General features: G+C 37.0%; 1 long non-coding RNA gene across 1 annotated transcript; it reads left to right on the forward strand.

The window, feature by feature from the left end:
• The first annotated feature begins 75 nt into the window (after positions 1-75).
• On the forward strand, positions 76-16,115 carry LOC308186147. Its single transcript, XR_013943928.1, has 3 exons — positions 76-480; positions 2,787-2,848; positions 15,661-16,115. It is a non-coding gene; the product is annotated as an uncharacterized lncRNA (long non-coding RNA).
• The last annotated feature ends 401 nt before the right edge of the window (positions 16,116-16,516 follow it).

Consider the following 16,516-nt stretch of genomic DNA (forward strand, 5'->3'; position numbering starts at 1 on the left):
ACAATGAAGGAAAGTGTATGGCAGGATCTATAGACATCTGCAGCTGAGTTTCAAATTCTGTGGCAAGAATGGGAATGTTAATATACAAGAGAAGAATATGAAAAGCAGCATAGGCAAACCCTGTATAATATGAAATATGGCTCCAAGAAAAGTTTAAAAAACTGAATGTGTTTTAGATACTCTGGGAATTAAATTGCTCTGTGGTCTTCAGCATATCACTGTAGAAGAATTACTATTTTTATTATGTAACAAAACATTTTACGGTATTAACTCTAGCAGAGAAAAAGAAGACAACAGTCAGGGGAATTGATCCAGGATGAGGAGAAGCCAGTATAGAGGTGATTGAAAGCTGACTAAGATAACAGAGTCAAAGAAAACAGAAGTGGGTAAAGAGAAGATAATGAGATGCTGCTTCAAAAGCTGCAAGTAAATCAAAGGAAGTGCTCCATACAACGTTTCATCTCCTTACTGTTTTGCAAGGTGAGACATATAAATAGCCTTGTTTTCTGAAAGCTGTGTTTCTTCTGTATAGATTTAAAGCAAGCATGCAATAGCATAGATGAACAAAGATAATCACTGATTTCTAGACGTCCTTCTTCAACGTGCCACCTAGCTGCAAGCACTGAAGAGATCATGAAGCTTATAGAAATTAAGTTAACTAGCCTCCAGGTCATTATTCATTTAAGTGACATTGCAGATATCCTATTTGCACTTTCCCCTGCCACAGGAGAGAAAGACTTCATTATATATACCAGATAAAAAACAAACATTGTAGAAATTATTTATTTTTTCCTATCTAAAGGATTTATTCATAAGAACTGCTATGTGGTAGCCTGCTGAACAGGCTGCCTTGCTCTTTTAGCCTCTGTAACTGGGAAACCCATTAAGACCACATGAGTTGTCAAAGCATATGGTATGTTACATACTGTATGAGTACTGTCCACAGGCGCTTGCTTTGAAGGCAGGCCAATGGCAAACAGTGGCACCAGGAGACTAGCTAAAGTATAGAGAAATCATGGTGACAGAACATAAAACACAAGTTGTGCAGGACCCCTGTTAAACAGGTAAAAACCCAAGGGTACATGGCTAAAGGGTTTCCAAGCTACTCTCTAGTGGGGTTTTGCTTGTATTGAAGTGGGGGAAAAAATTGACATAATAAGAGATGTTCTTAGTTTTACTCATCAGCTCCTATCTGCTCCTCCCTCTCTGTCTTACTACACTGGGACAGATAAGAATAAAAGCAAAGAAGCTGATGTACTTCAATGAGGTTGGTCAGTAGAAATAAACAAATTGTCAAGCTGCAAAACGCTCATCATGAGCCAAAGCCAGGAAGCATCAGTCAACAAAGAGCTCAAAGATTTCCATTGTAGAGGGTCATTAGTTCCTGTTTGCAGAGCACCCTGAAGATGAGAAGTGCATTATGTCACCATTACCTGAAAGGCTGTGTTGCCTGGTAAAAACTAAACTGCATTGTAGTTAGCAAGGCTGGTGTCAATGTGACTTTGTCAGAGATAACGTCTTAACCCCAGAATGTATATTTTTCTTTATATTTATTTCTGGTTTTCATTTCATTGCTGCTCATTGTTGCATTACGTCTGGGTTTGGATTCTCAGTTGCATATCACTGACAACTTCTCAACTGATCCAGCTGCACACTTTTTCAATGAAATATTGTCATCCCTATGTGCAGATGTTTAGGGTCCAGCTTTCCCTTCATGAGGGATGTCCCCCAGGAGAGCTCTTCCTCCATGGAAGACTTTTTGTGAGCATCCATGAAGTGAAAATAAGTTTATTCCTACAGCAACGATAATTCTGACCCACAGAGAGACCTAATTTTCATACAGTATTTCCGTGCTTTGTTTCCTTACCGTAAGGCTTCCTACACAAGAAACAGTCATAACGCCAGTGTCTATCTGACAGTTGCTTATCTAATCAATCAGGAGATATGAAACCTCAGTTATGGAAAACACGTGCTCTCCAAGTGATTAGTTCCAGCGTTAAACTATCATAACTGTTACAAAGCCTATTTTTTCCTTAGGTCTGATATTATTTTTTTAAACTATTACTTCATTAGTTTAAGACAAGAAGAAAATTTGTTTCCTTTTTTTCTTTTCAACAGCAGCCTGTCAGGCACTGCTCTTCAAGGTTTTGTGTGCTTTAGACCCAACACATTTTTTCAGTCTTTTCCCACTGGACATGTTTCTAGACTCATGTTTTCTAGACTTCTGCTTGCCATTGTTGCTCTTCCCCGGACTCTCTCAAACTGGCCCACATTTTTCTGGAAATACAATTAGCCAAAACAGCTTCTAGCTGGAGCCCTTCCATTTCTCAGTAAGTGAGAACAAATATTACTCAGTGGATTTTGAAAGCGTTAGTCTAGTCTGTAATGCCTCTAGGGATGTTTTGGACTCCCCTTCATGTCTGAAATCAGAATATGAGTTTTCTGTTTGTAGAGTAAGTACTAATGAAGTCTTGGGATTACAGACAAATTAGGTTGTTTTTTTGTTTGTTTGTTTGTTTTTGTCTTTTTTTCGTTTTGTTTGGTTTGCAACAAGATGCTAACTCACTTAGGTATCTTACCATCAGAAGCAAAGATATAGAAATAAAAATTAGACAGAACTACAGCTGCTGATTGAAAAACACAGGACCCTTGCAAGTGCAGGTGTGAAGTGTGACTTGAAACCTGTTTAACCTGTTGTACAAAGTTGTTCATAAATAGGATATTGCTTTAAATGGAGAGTAATATTTTTTAAATATAACTGTTGTGCCTGTGCTCTTTTTTTTTAGATATGCATTATAATTTGTCTTCCTGCAGTTACCTAGAAAAGCTGGCTATTTATACAATACAGGTGAGATAATGCTGTTTTCTTTTTGCCTCAGGCAAACTGTGTTTGATATCTGCACATTGGTGACAAAGCAGCACCTCTAGTTTTCTTCATAATGTAGTGAGATTTCTTTGTACATTACTTATGTTTTTAACCCTCATTCATCAGTCTGCAGATACTGGCAGAAATACTTTCTTTGATTTTTACAAATAAAAATATCTCTTCTGGAAAAGTTTTCCAAATGTTACAATGGGCCAGATAAATCACTTTTTGCAAAGCAATGAAGAATCTGGGAGAGGGTGATCAGGGAGTGTCTATAATACAACCTATGAGTTAACAAAATTCAATTTACTGAAGACTGGAGTTGAGTGCATTGCTGAGGAAGTTTGGTTAGATAGCTTCCTTCTTTGTAGCCAAGTGTACCTGCATAAATGGCCTCTTACACCTTCAACTACAGCTATGGGGGTTGTGAACACAACAAGTTACATGGGTAGGACTCTTACCATTTAATCAAAATCTTAAATTCATTTTTAAACCAAAGCTTCATTAGGAAAATAAAATAAAATAAATAAAATAAAATAAAACAACAACAACAACAACAACAAAACAAGTTCAGGCTTAGTTTAGTGCTAGCAAATAGAAGGGAAATATGGTTGTTTATGGTTCATATGCAACCAAGTAGCTATCACTGATGTTTCACAGTCTATCTAAAGGCTTAATTGATAACTCTTTTCCACTTTATATTTATACAAGGCTAGATTGATTTTTTTTTCCTTTTTTTACCTCAAGCCATGAAGTTTAGATCCTGTATGCTTCAACAACCAAGAAACATGCATGTCCTTATATTCTAGGAGGATCATATAGTTTATATACTCCTTTAGACTTCTGTGCATGAGAAACAAAAAACAAACAAAAAAAACCAACAAGAGATGAAGGCACAGCAAAAGCAAACAGGGATATGGTTTGATTGCAGGAAATTATGTGGAAATTGGCCAAATAAGCAAGCTCTTCCTCTAACTGTCCCTCCTGACCTATGAAATGGCCATCTCAGTAGTGGAAATACGCCAAATGAGCAAGTTGTTCCTCCTGTTCTCCCTTTTGGCCTATGAAAAAAAACTAGTGAGAAGGACCATTGCCTCTTAAAAAAAAAAATTCTTAGAGGGCAAAGTCTTCCTCCCCTTTTCTGCACTGCAAACAATTTTGTTGCAAACTGTTCAGTCCCTAGCACATAGGAGAGCAGCTGCATTTGTTGAACCAGCATGAATGTGCAGTTCAGATCTGGCTGGCAGTGGAGTGTCATTTTGCCCATATTAACACATCATAATTTTTCCCTACTAACTTTTCTTCAGTTTTTTCTTCTTTGCCAGTATGCAAAATCAAATGTCTCTTCTGTTAAGAACTGTGATTCATAAATACAAGCAAAGCTAATGAATGAATGAGGAGACAACTTAAAATGGAGAGAGAGAGAGAGAGAGAGAGAGAGGGCATCATTTTCCCTTTAATGGTTTGAAAATTGTAAGGCCACCAAAGTGGCCTTGAATCCCACCAAAGTTTTGATCCTGGTCTCAGAAACTATAAAGCATGCAATTTTAAGGTAGTTAAGGTATCATGTCAAACTTCTGCAAACTGTCTTCTAAAGCAGAGTTTCATTTAAAGGAGAAACACCCATTAAATGATTGATCATTCCACATGAATCCCTCTTTCATCTTTTAAATGACTGATTTAAAATCCATAGCATATATCAGTAGCTTGCATAATTTGACTTCCTAACATCCATCAGTAGTTTATATTGTTTAAGAACAAATGCTGTCATTGTTTTAGACAAATAAATTTGGCAATCATAGTACTCCAGCAACAGATATTAAAGCTCTAGGGATTTGGGGGCTTTATCTTAAATCAAGATGATGATGATTTTGATAATAATAATAAAAATTCTGTTTTTCTGAGTATTCAGACATGAGTTGTCTGCTTTAATAGTTCACTGGACAGTCATATTTTAATGAAACTGCTCAATTTCTGTTCCTCAGAACTTTAGGTTGAAGTTGAACAAAGGTGATCATGATACCTTTATTACCCTTTCATTTTCTGTTTGATCTCTTCAATAGATTTTTTTACAAATCTATTTAATTAAGAGAATGAATGTATTTCTATAGTTTCAGAAATAAAGAAGCAAGCAAACGGTGATTGTAAGAAAAAACCTGCTACATTATATCAAATATTTTAATCAATGCAAATCATAGAGGATATATATAATGAAGATCAGAAAAAATATTAAAGAAGCAAACTGCTGTCACTTTAAAAAAGGTTGCTACATTCAAGTTTCATGGAGAGATTAATGCATTTTCAACTTAGTAAAAAAAAATAAAGTTTTATTAAAAAGTGCTTATTTTATATATAAACAGGTTTCATAGAAAAACTTGAACTCACTTTTTTTCTAATTTTATGCACACTGAAAATTAATTGTTTATCCTTTTTTAGTGGTTAGGTAGTTGCTATGTTTTTTAAGCAGGATTGTTACATTCAGAAAAATGTACAGCTGAAACTTTTAGACATCTTTTCACATCTTTTTAAGATGAAAGTATTTTGCTCTCCTCTTTTAAGTTTGTGATGAAAATAATATTCCTGCACTGCATAGATCTTTTTTTAAAGAGGTTTGATACCTAGAATATATAGCTTTAACTGCCGAAAAAAAGCATCTATATGAAGCAATATTTTAATAATACAATCAGAAAAGCAGTATTATAGTCAATTCAGAGGACACAGTGGATAAAATGACTGGGAATTGTTAAACTCTGCTAGAGGGAGCTCTACAGCTACATATTTGCTCAGACAAGTGAACATTACAAGAATTTCTCAATCTACCTACACAAAATTACAATATAATAACACAAACTAGGGAACTGCATATGTATGTCCTCCCAAGCACAACATCTAGGTTACTGATATTCTGTAAAACATTAGTTTTTTGCTTTGAACATTATTTTTGTAATCAAACTAGAGCAATATCTTAAAATGGTAGTTCTGTTATGGATGCAAGAGCATAAATACGATTATACAATGAGGAATAAACTTTATTTTGAAACCTAAACATAGGTAAAGAACATGCTCTTGTGCCAGAAAGGTAGTGAAAAGTCTGAACCTGTGTTAGGAATTAACATCCAGTATGTTTAGAACACAGCCAGACAAAACATATAAGCTGTGGAGAAGTTGCAATTTCTACCCATGTGCTTTAAGCTGATCAGCAGTTCCACTCCTTTTCTCAGTTAGACCCATACAGTCAATTTACCTCACTTCACTTGATCTGCTCATTCCTCAGTAGCTATGTCTACTTTATAAACCACTGTTGGATTTACTGCCTCCATATGCTCCCATGAATGCAGCTCATGTAGACCTCTCAAGAGTCAGCTTTACATTAGCTTGTTCTGGAATTGGTAGTAGTCAAGACAGCACAAAATTCCCTTTTCTGAAATGGTGCAAGTGCAAAAGGTGTGTGGAGCAAGAAAATACTCTGGCATTTTACCTGTGCAAAATTTTCTAGCTACAGCTATGTTGCTAACAGAACTGAAACCTACTAGTTTAGGGCAGTCTCAGAGACTACACTGAAACACTATATACAGAGATGGCCTCTAAATGAAGGAAAGTTAAAAGTTAATAATTGTGCGGTAAGAATTTTTTTTTTAATTATTATTATTAATGGTTTGCTTTAATAAAATAAAATATTTATTAGATATTGCAGAGACAGAGTCTATCTCATTGCTGTCTTTTAGCTGTATGTCCCTTGAGAATACATCTTACTGAGCAGAAGACAGAGTACAATGTTAAAAGACAGGGAAGAAAAAGCTGGCTGTTAGGAGATATTAACAACATACTTCAATTTACTATGCTATGCTTACAAGAAAGCTTTAGCATTAAGGCTTTGTAAAATACAATGTAGCAAATGGTTCTGGGAGCTTATTGCCATGAATAAAATAGCATATAAGCAGTTTTAAAGTAAATAAAGGTACGGTATGATTGAAATCTCCCCTCTTTGCCTAAAATGGGGGAATAAAGGAAATAAAGATATTCGGTCTTGAGCTTGTTTAAAGAGAGTATTTTTGCAAATAATTTGTTGTTAAAAATCACAGAAAGAGATCAAAATAACCAACTAAAACAATGGCCTCTTGATTTTAAGCATCTTAACAGATGGTTTCCATTAAACTTCTATTGCTTCTTCAAGAAGAATTGCTTTAAAGTCTATTACAGTTTTATTATTATTATTATTTTGAGAACGTACCTACAGTATTTTAGATGTATAATATAAGGATAAAACTATGCCAAAAATCTGACAGAAGCATTTCTAACAGGCTTAAATTCTACTCTTTTTCTTTTTTTTTTTAGCTTCTGATTCAGGTCACATTTTCATTTACTTTCTGCTGCTGTTGGAATTGATGAACAATTCTGTTCAACAGGAGATTCTTTCACCACAGTTTGGTTTCTTCTCAGTATTTCCTCATGCTTTTCTTCATCAGCAGCACATTTGAAGAAAAAGTACTTAAAAATATTTTGTTTCCTTGGCTTTAAAAAAGTACAGCTATTTAGGACTTGTATGAAGGCATTCAGCAATCCCTATGGAAATTTGTTGACATAGAATTTGGTACTAATCCCAGAGAAGAAAAGTCACATGACTTTAAAACTTTTGTAAGCATAGGAGCTAACTGTGCAATACACTTATCTTGTGTTATTTCAGAGAAAATACATTCCAAAATGACTAAGTGATAAAGGTCAGTATTGGTGCATTGTTTTCCAGGAAATATACCTTTTTTTTTTTTTTTCCTAGAATAAACATTATGCAAATGAAGAGATACACAGACATTTGATAGATTTTGGTTTTCCCCATTTTGCTATGAGAGTGAAAGAATGATAACGAGGGCTTCCTAGTATCTCCTGAGTGAGATATATTCTATGAATTAGCTGGAATAAACTATGTATAAAATTCCTCAAGATATATTTAATAGCATGTTCTCTGCCTTCCTATGATTTTTCTTATCTTTCATGTTCACCATTAGTATACATTATGGTGATTTGTTATTCTCCTCAAGAGATTTTGTAGTCATAAGGCAATGAGTTATGCCTATCCACTTGGGCATTTTATTAACATATGACAGCTGTTGTGTTTTTTCAATTGCTCATAGAATTGCTAGGTACAATCTTTTTAGTACACCTCCTTCTCAGTTTGATAGCCAAAAAACAACCAGAAATAACTTCTAAAATTCCACCTTATGAGGCACTAAACTATCAGTTTTAAATAAACAAACAGAACATAGTTCCACAGAGAACAAAATATTTACTACCCAAATAAATAAATAAATAAAAATAATTCACCTGACTTAACCCACATAGCCCACGTCGCAAAGGCAGGGACTGGGATAATGATGAACCACCCACTGTAGAAGAAGATTACGTTTGAGACCATCTAAGGAACCTGAAGGTGCACAGGTCCATGGGACCTGATAAGATGCATCCACAGATCCTGAGGGAACTGGTAGGTGTAGTTGCTAAGCCACCATCCATCACAGTTGAGAAGTTGTGGCAGTGCGGTGAATTTCCTAGTGACTGGAAGAGGGGAAACATAACCTCCATTAAAAAAAAGAAAACAAAAGGAAGACTGAGGGAGCTGCAGGCCAGTCAGCCTCACCTCTGTTCCTGGCAAGATCATGGAGCAGATCCTCCTGGAAACTAGGCTAAGTGATATGGAAAATAAGGAGGCGATTGGTGACAGACAACCTGGCTTTGCTAAGGGCAAATTGTGCCTGACAAATCTGGTGGCCTTCTATGACAGGGTTACAGCATTGTTGGATAGGGGGAGAGAAACTGACATAATCTACCTGGACTTGTGCAAAGCACTTGTCACTGTCCCCAGTGACATCTTTGTCTCTAAATCGGAGAGACATGAATTTGATGGATGGACCACTCAGTGTGTTAGGAGTTGGCTGAATGGTTGCACTTAAAGAGTCGCAGTCAATAGCTCGATGTCCAAGTGGAGATCATTAATGAGTGGTGTTGGTACTGGGAATGGCACTATTTAACATCTTTATCAGTGACATGGTCAGTGAAATTGATTGCACCTGCAGCAAGTTTCCTGATGACACCAATCAGCATTGTGCGATCGACATGCTGGAGGGAAGGGATGCCATCCAGAGGGACCTTGACTGGCTTGAGAGGTGGGCCTGTGTGAACCTCATAAAGTTCAACAAGGCCAAGTACAAGGTCTTGTATCAGGTCAATTCTAAGCACAAGTAGAGTCTGGTCAGAGAATGGATTGAGAGCAACCCTGAGGAGAAGGACCTGGGAGTATTGGTTGATGAGCTCAACGTGAGCTGGAAATGTGTGCTTGCAGCCCAGAAAGTCACCCATATCCTGGGCTGCATCAAAAGAAGCATGGCCAGCAGGTCGAGGGAGGTGATTCTCCCCCTCTGCTCTGCTCTCGTGAAACCCCACCTGGAGTACTGCATTCAGCTCTGGAGCCCCTAGCACAAGAAGGACACGGATGTATTAGAATAAGTCCAGAGAAGGGTCACAAAGATGGTCAAAGGGCTGGAGCAGATGGCCGACCAAGTTGGGGTTGTTCAGCCTGGAAAGAGAAGGCTTCAGGGAGACCTTAGAGTGTCTTTCCGGTATCTAAAGGGAGGCTACAGGAAAGCTGGGGAGGGAGCGTAGGGATAGGACAAGCAGTACTGTCTTTAAACTAAAAAAGGATAGATTTAGATTAGATGTTAGGAAGCTATTCTTCACTACGAGGGTGAAGATGGAACAGGTTGCCCAGAGAAGCTGTGGATGCCCTATTTCTAAAGTGTTTCAGTCCAGTCTGGGTGGGACATTGAGCAATCTAGTCTAGTTGGCCCATGGCAGGGGTGTTTAAATTAGGTGATTTTTAAGGTCCCTTCAAATGAAAAAAATTAAAAAAAAAAATAAAATCATTCCATGATTCTATGATGGGTCTGTGGGCTTGTCTACATGCTTGTGTAGCATTCCAAGATTCCTAGGTGAGCAAGAGGAATGCAGAGAAAGACTCTTCACTCTTGGTAATCTCTCTGTATCTGCATTTCAAGACTATGGCCTGGACTGTCTTTGATCTCCCTGCCTTCGCATCATTAATGTATGGGTCCTTGTGACCTTTAGAAATTCCCCTACTCACTCACAGATGAAGATCCCATTCCTTTCTCTGAACTGAATGGTAGTATGCTATTTTTGTGATTTTGTGGATCTGTCTGGTCTAAATACCTTTCACAATTACTTACTAAAAGCTACAGAAAGTATTGTGTTTGGGGGTGTGTCATGGTGAAAGTATTCATAAATTCATTGTATTTTAAACTGTTCCTGGTATTCTTGTTTTGGCTGAACATGATCTAACATACGCTTCAAATATATGTCCAGAACAAAACTGGACATTCTGTTCACTCTGTCTTTCATGGCACAGATACAATAATTTGTTATCACTGAATCGGAAAATGGCAATTCACACAAGTATCTTTCTGTGTAATTAAGACATAAGCAACTAAGCAATATTGTTCCTGTCCCAGTTGGAATCCTTAGTTTGCACTCACAAAGATATAGACTTTGTGTGCCTCTCCTCAGACTGTGAACAAACACATGGTGTTCACTGCTGGATCTATATTGTTGATTAAATGAAAACATTTTAAAAAATCAACACCAGTCTACATCACCTCAAGATGAAAAATATTAGCATTCATTGTCATCAAACGAAAAGCAAAACTACTATATAACCCAGACCAACTTCAGTAAGATAAATTAAGATAATAAATTTCTAAGGTATATAAGGTAATAACTTAATTTCTAATTTAAGAATTCATTTTGAAACAAATGTGTAAAAAAGGCAAAATGCCCAAACCACATTTCTTTTACATAAGTTGACTTGGAAGGGACACTACAAGTGCCAGAATTCATGTATACATTAACATACGAAAGTGTCTGATCTAGGAGCATATTATAGGACAACTGTCCTTGTCATTTTCTGTTGAGATAACTGTGGTAAAATATGACTCAATATTAGTTCCCATCTGCTAACAGTGAATGGAAAGAATGATACGCTCATGGGAAGGTAGATACAAGACCTTCCAGAAATGGAATTTAGTTAATTGGATACTGAAGTATAGTATAGTCTATTTGACCCTAGTAAAATAAATACATAGATAAATAAAATGCTCAGAGGCCAACAGATATGCTCATAAACTTACTAGATGTCCAGGTATTTAGAATTATGGAACTGAGATGTGGGCATACAAATAATCTTGCTCATAGTCACATTCTTGAGCATTTGTATGTATTTGGTTTGGTAAAACTATTTTGGCTCTTTCTTTTAATAGTACCTCCTAATTTTTCTCACATGGATTTCCTAGGCCTTTGGAAAATCAGTGCTGGATCCAATAGCTCTTGAAGCTAATGAAATATTCTGCCATCTGCATGGCTATATATAAGTAAAATAATTTTACTGCTAGAGGGCTAATAACAGTTTTCATGGTGTTCAATTTACCTCCTATTTTTATTTCTAGCCATTACCAATCTGTTTTCCTAATTTAGTTCTTTGACTTCCTGATTCTTATATTAGTTTTGTTGTTGTTGTTGTTTCAACTAACGTTATAACATTTAAACATTATTTTAGACTTGATAGCTCCATAATTTTTCTTCTTTTTTTTCATATCCTTCCTTCCTTCCTTTTTCTTTCTTTCTCTTTCTTTCTTTTTCTTTCTTTCTTTCTTTCTTTTTCTTTCTTTCTTTCTTTCTTTCTTTCTTTCTTTCTTTCTTTCTTTCTTTCTTTCTTTCTTTCTTTCTTTCTTTCTTTTCTTTCTTTCTTTCTTTCTCTTTCTTTTTCTTTCTTTTCCTTCCTTCCTTCCTTCCTTCCTTCCTTCCTTCCTTCCTTCCTTCCTTCCTTCCTTCCTTCCTTCCTTCCTTTCTTTCTTTTCTTCCTTCCTTCCTTCCTTCCTTCCTTCCTTCCTTCCTTCCTTCCTTCCTTCCTTCCTTCCTTCCTTCCTTCCTTCCTTCCTTCCTTCCTTCCTTCCTTCCTTTCTTTCTTTCTTTCTTTCTTTCTTTCTTTCTTTCTTTCTTTCTTTCTTTCTTTCTTTCTTTCTTTCTTTCTTTCTTTCTTTCTTTCTTTCTTTCTTCTTTCTTTCTTTTTTCTTTTTTTCTTTCTTTCTTTTTTTTCTTTCTTTCTTTTTCTTCCTTTCTTTTCTTTCTTTCTTTTTCTTTCTTTCTTCCTTCCTTCCTTCCTTCCTTCCTTCCTTCCTTCCTTCCTTCCTTCCTTCCTTCCTTCCTTTCTTTCTCTTTCTTTCTTTCTTTCTTTCTTTCTTTCTTTCTTTCTTTCTTTCTTTCTTTCTTTCTTTCTTTCTTTCTTTCTTTCTTTCTTTCTTTCTTTCTTTCTTTCTTTCTTTCTTTCTTTCTTTCTTTCTTTCTTTCTTTTTCTCTTTCTTTCTCTCTCTCTCTCTCTTTCTCTCTTTCTCTCTTTCTCTTCCTTCCTTCCTTCCTTCCTTCCTTCCTTCCTTCCCCCTTTCTCCCTTTCTCCCTTTCTTTTTCTTTTATTTCTTTATGCTTAAGGTTGTACATTTTTCATATGCATTATGCAAAATTCTGACATTTTCAAGAAGCACTCAGACGAGCTGAGTGACCCTAACTACTGAATGTAATACCACATAGTGGTGTTTTTAGTCCTGTTTTTTAAGTACCCCCTTATAGCACAAAATTATTTTTGTTGTTGTCATCGTTGTTGTTATCATTATTACTATTATTACTATAATACCTTTTTTCTCCAGACTGTATTGTGGAGACTCAGTGATAATGTGTGATCTGTAACAGGCTCCCCATGGAAATGGTCATGGCACTGAGCCTGCCAGAGTTCAAGAAGTGTTTGGACAATGCTCTCAAATATACAGTTTGATTTTTGGGTGGTCCTGTCTGGAGCCAGGAGTTGGACTCAATGATTTTTGTGGTTCCCTTCCAACTCAGGATATTCTATGATTCTATAAGCTATCATGATACCATTCATTGCTGTAATCCCACCCTAACCAATCACCTCTTTAAAAAAAAAAAAATGTATTACAGCTGAATGTAATTCAACTTACTGAGACATATCTCTCCAGAAAAAAAAAAATAAGTCCTCTCCAAATGCCATGTGCTCCAACATTTTATTTTCACATATACTTGTAAGATTGCATCTGCAGCTAGGTTTTCACACAGACCTTACACAATTGCTGTTTCGTATTGAATACATGCTTATCTATGTGTGATGTAAGCAGAGAGTGTATTACCCATGATAAAGAACGGTAAACATTTTGCAGTAATTCTGTTTCAAATGCTATTTTAATGTGCAATGGAGAGCAGAAGGTTGTTCTGACTACTTTCTAGGGAGTGCAAAGGAGAATGATGACGTGGCTCAGCAGTCTTACTAAGATGCAGCTGAGGCATCCCTAGCAGTAGTAGGGGAACAGAAATAGAAGGCTAGAAATACATGGCGGAAAACATAAATGCAGAGGAAGACAAAAAGATGATGACAAGGAGAAGGTTTATAACTACTGTTACAGAGAGAGATGACCTGACTTCTCCAGCAAATACCTCACTTCTCAACAGAGGTTGGCTCATGAAAATAAATTCATATTATTTCTTCTCTGCTCTTGGTTATGTAACCCTGAGGTTGGGGAAACCAAAAAAGAGTTTCCAATTAAATTTAATGGGGGTTCAATTTACACGAACATCATGTAGTATTTCCAAAGAAGGTAACATAACGTAGTTTAACAATGGTGGGTTTGGAGGCAGACATTTAGTGAGATTATTATATATGCTTTCAATAAAATGAGATTAGGTGAGATTATAGAATCATAGAATGGTTTGTGTTGGAAGGGACCTTAAAGACCATCTAATTTCAATCCCCCTGCCATGGGCAGGGACACCTCCCACCAGACCAGGTTGCTCAATGTCCCACCCAGACTGGACTGAAACACTTTAGGAATAGGGCATCCACAGCTTCTCTGGACAACCTGTTTCATCTTCACCCTCGTAGTGAAGAATAGCTTCCTAACATCTAATCTAAATCTATCCTTTTTTAGTTTAAAGACAGTACTGCTTGTCCTATCCCTACGCTCCCTCCCCAGCTTTCCTGTAGCCTCCCTTTAGATACCGGAAAGACACTCTAAGGTCTCCCTGAAGCCTTCTCTTTCCAGGCTGAACAACCCCAACTTGGTCGGCCATCTGCTCCAGCCCTTTGACCATCTTTGTGACCCTTCTCTGGACTTATTCTAATACATCCGTGTCCTTCTTGTGCTAGGGGCTCCAGAGCTGAATGCAGTACTCCAGGTGGGGTTTCACGAGAGCAGAGCAGAGGGGGAGAATCACCTCCCTCGACCTGCTGGCCATGCTTCTTTTGATGCAGCCCAGGATATGGGTGACTTTCTGGGCTGCAAGCACACATTTCCAGCTCACGTTGAGCTCATCAACCAATACTCCCAGGTCCTTCTCCTCAGGGTTGCTCTCAGTCCATTCTCTGACCAGACTCTACTTGTGCTTAGAATTGACCTGATACAAGACCTTGTACTTGGCCTTGTTGAACTTTATGAGGTTCACACAGGCCCACCTCTCAAGCCAGTCAAGGTCCCTCTGGATGGCATCCCTTCCCTCTGAAGTGTCAACTACACCACTCAGCTTGGTGTCATCTGCAAACCTGTCTAGGGTGCACTCCATTCCACTGTTCAGTCACCAACAAAAATGTTAAACAGTGCTGGTCCTGGTATGTACCCGTGAGGAGCAATGCTCATCACTGGTCAGAAAAGTCAGTGTCCGTACTGCATGTGGATACACCTGCACACAAATGCAATGTCTGGTTCCTCTCCCTCAACTGATGAATGCATTGTTTAATTAAAAATAATGAGGATGTCTTGAGGTTTCCAGGAACAAAGGCCGGGAGAATATCAGGCAAGAAATTAAAACAGAACGCTGTAAGAAAGAAGAGTCACATGGAGATTTATCTTCTTTGGCAAAGGGTAGAGGGCTCCCTAGGCAGCATGAGGAAGGAATAAGGAAGAGAGGAAAACAAAAACAAACAAACAAAAAAAAAAACAGTCCTTGTAGAAAAAATTAGAGAAAATGTGTAATAACGACTGGGACAGGCAGACATAGAAGTTGCCAAATAAATGAAAGGCAAGTACAACACACAGGAACCAGGATACACTCCAAAAGGAGAAAGGCACAACAACAAAGAAAGAAGATGGAAAACATGCTTAGTGGAAACCATCTTATGCAAGAGTAGAAATGCATGCAACCCTAGCTAATCCCATATGGAGAGGATTGGAGAATCCCTTAGTTTTGTACAAGAAAAGTTGTGTCAAAATACTGGGCCCTATTATCTCATTGTAGGCGTAGCAAAGATAGGACACTGATAATTTGTAACACAAATAAGAGACACATCAGGGATCAGAGGGCAAGGACTATATCTGTATTCTTTGTCAAGCCTGCCAGAATTTTCTTTGTAATGATAAAAATTTATGATAGTTGAATTGGATTTCCTTTTGTGAAAAACAAAATTTTTTAAAGCATTTCAGCTATACTGATTAGCATCTTAACAAAACACTGCAAGAACCCCACCTGGGGTTTTAAATTATGAAAACCCATTCATAATTGCAGAAGTTTTCTTTCTGTGAAACTTTTTCTAACAGCCACTGTAATCCTCTCAGCTGAAAGCTCTAGGGCACAGTCCCCATTTGCAAGCAGGCCTAATTACAGGCAGGACAACTCTGCTAGCTCTTCTGATGAATTTTTAAAAGGGTAACTTTTATTCTGCTTATTCTCATTCCCAGTGAACTTGCCTGTGTACATGCCCTGAACAAAAGAGATGAGACAACTACTGCTATCCTACCCAGTAAACTATAATGTGAAGCTGAGGAATGGACACAAACACTACTATTCTTTCACCATCACAAATTGTCTTACAAACTGGAGTAGAAGAGCCAGAAGATTATTCTATGTAGATAAACAAATAAATTAAAAGATTACTTCAAGATTGTTTCAAGATGGATTTGTCTCTATCATGATGTTATAACTGGTTTTGTTCAATCAGCATTAATGGCTAGAGTTTTCACATGATTCTCATATATTTTTAGGTAGTGAATAAACATTAAACATTCATGCCATATAACGTAAAACATGAGACTAACAAGGACTTAGGGATTTTTGTCACCGTTGTTGTTTGTTTTCGTTTTCGTTTTTGGTTTTGTTTCTTTTCTCTTTCAGATTATGTGCTGTCATAGAAGAAATGTTTGGTAGCTAATTGGTTATTACAGAATTTATCCATGCAAAAAGAAATATAATCTTAAGCAAGTTTTCACCAGTTTTAACTACAAATAAAGTGGTATCTTGCTTTCTACCAGTAATTTCATTGATCAAAAGCAACTTGTGTGTTTGACGTATTTATCAGTTTGAAACTCCCCTGGTGCTTCTAGAGTCTCACCAAGAGACACTGTTGACCAAAACTCAAGCCAAGAAAATATTTGTCCTTTCTGAAGCCAGCCTTTTTCTTTACAAGCCAAAAGTCAAGTTTGAGTTTTAGTGAGTTTATCCAAGTATAACAAAAATTCCTCATCACGAAACACTCAACCAACCCCAAGAGTAGACAATTACTTGGAACTAGTCACTGACTGAGATGTTACAGATGTC

The sequence above is a fragment of the Anser brachyrhynchus genome, assembly GCF_964034855.1.
Source record: "Anser brachyrhynchus genome assembly, chromosome: Z".
NCBI lineage: Eukaryota > Metazoa > Chordata > Aves > Anseriformes > Anatidae > Anser > Anser brachyrhynchus.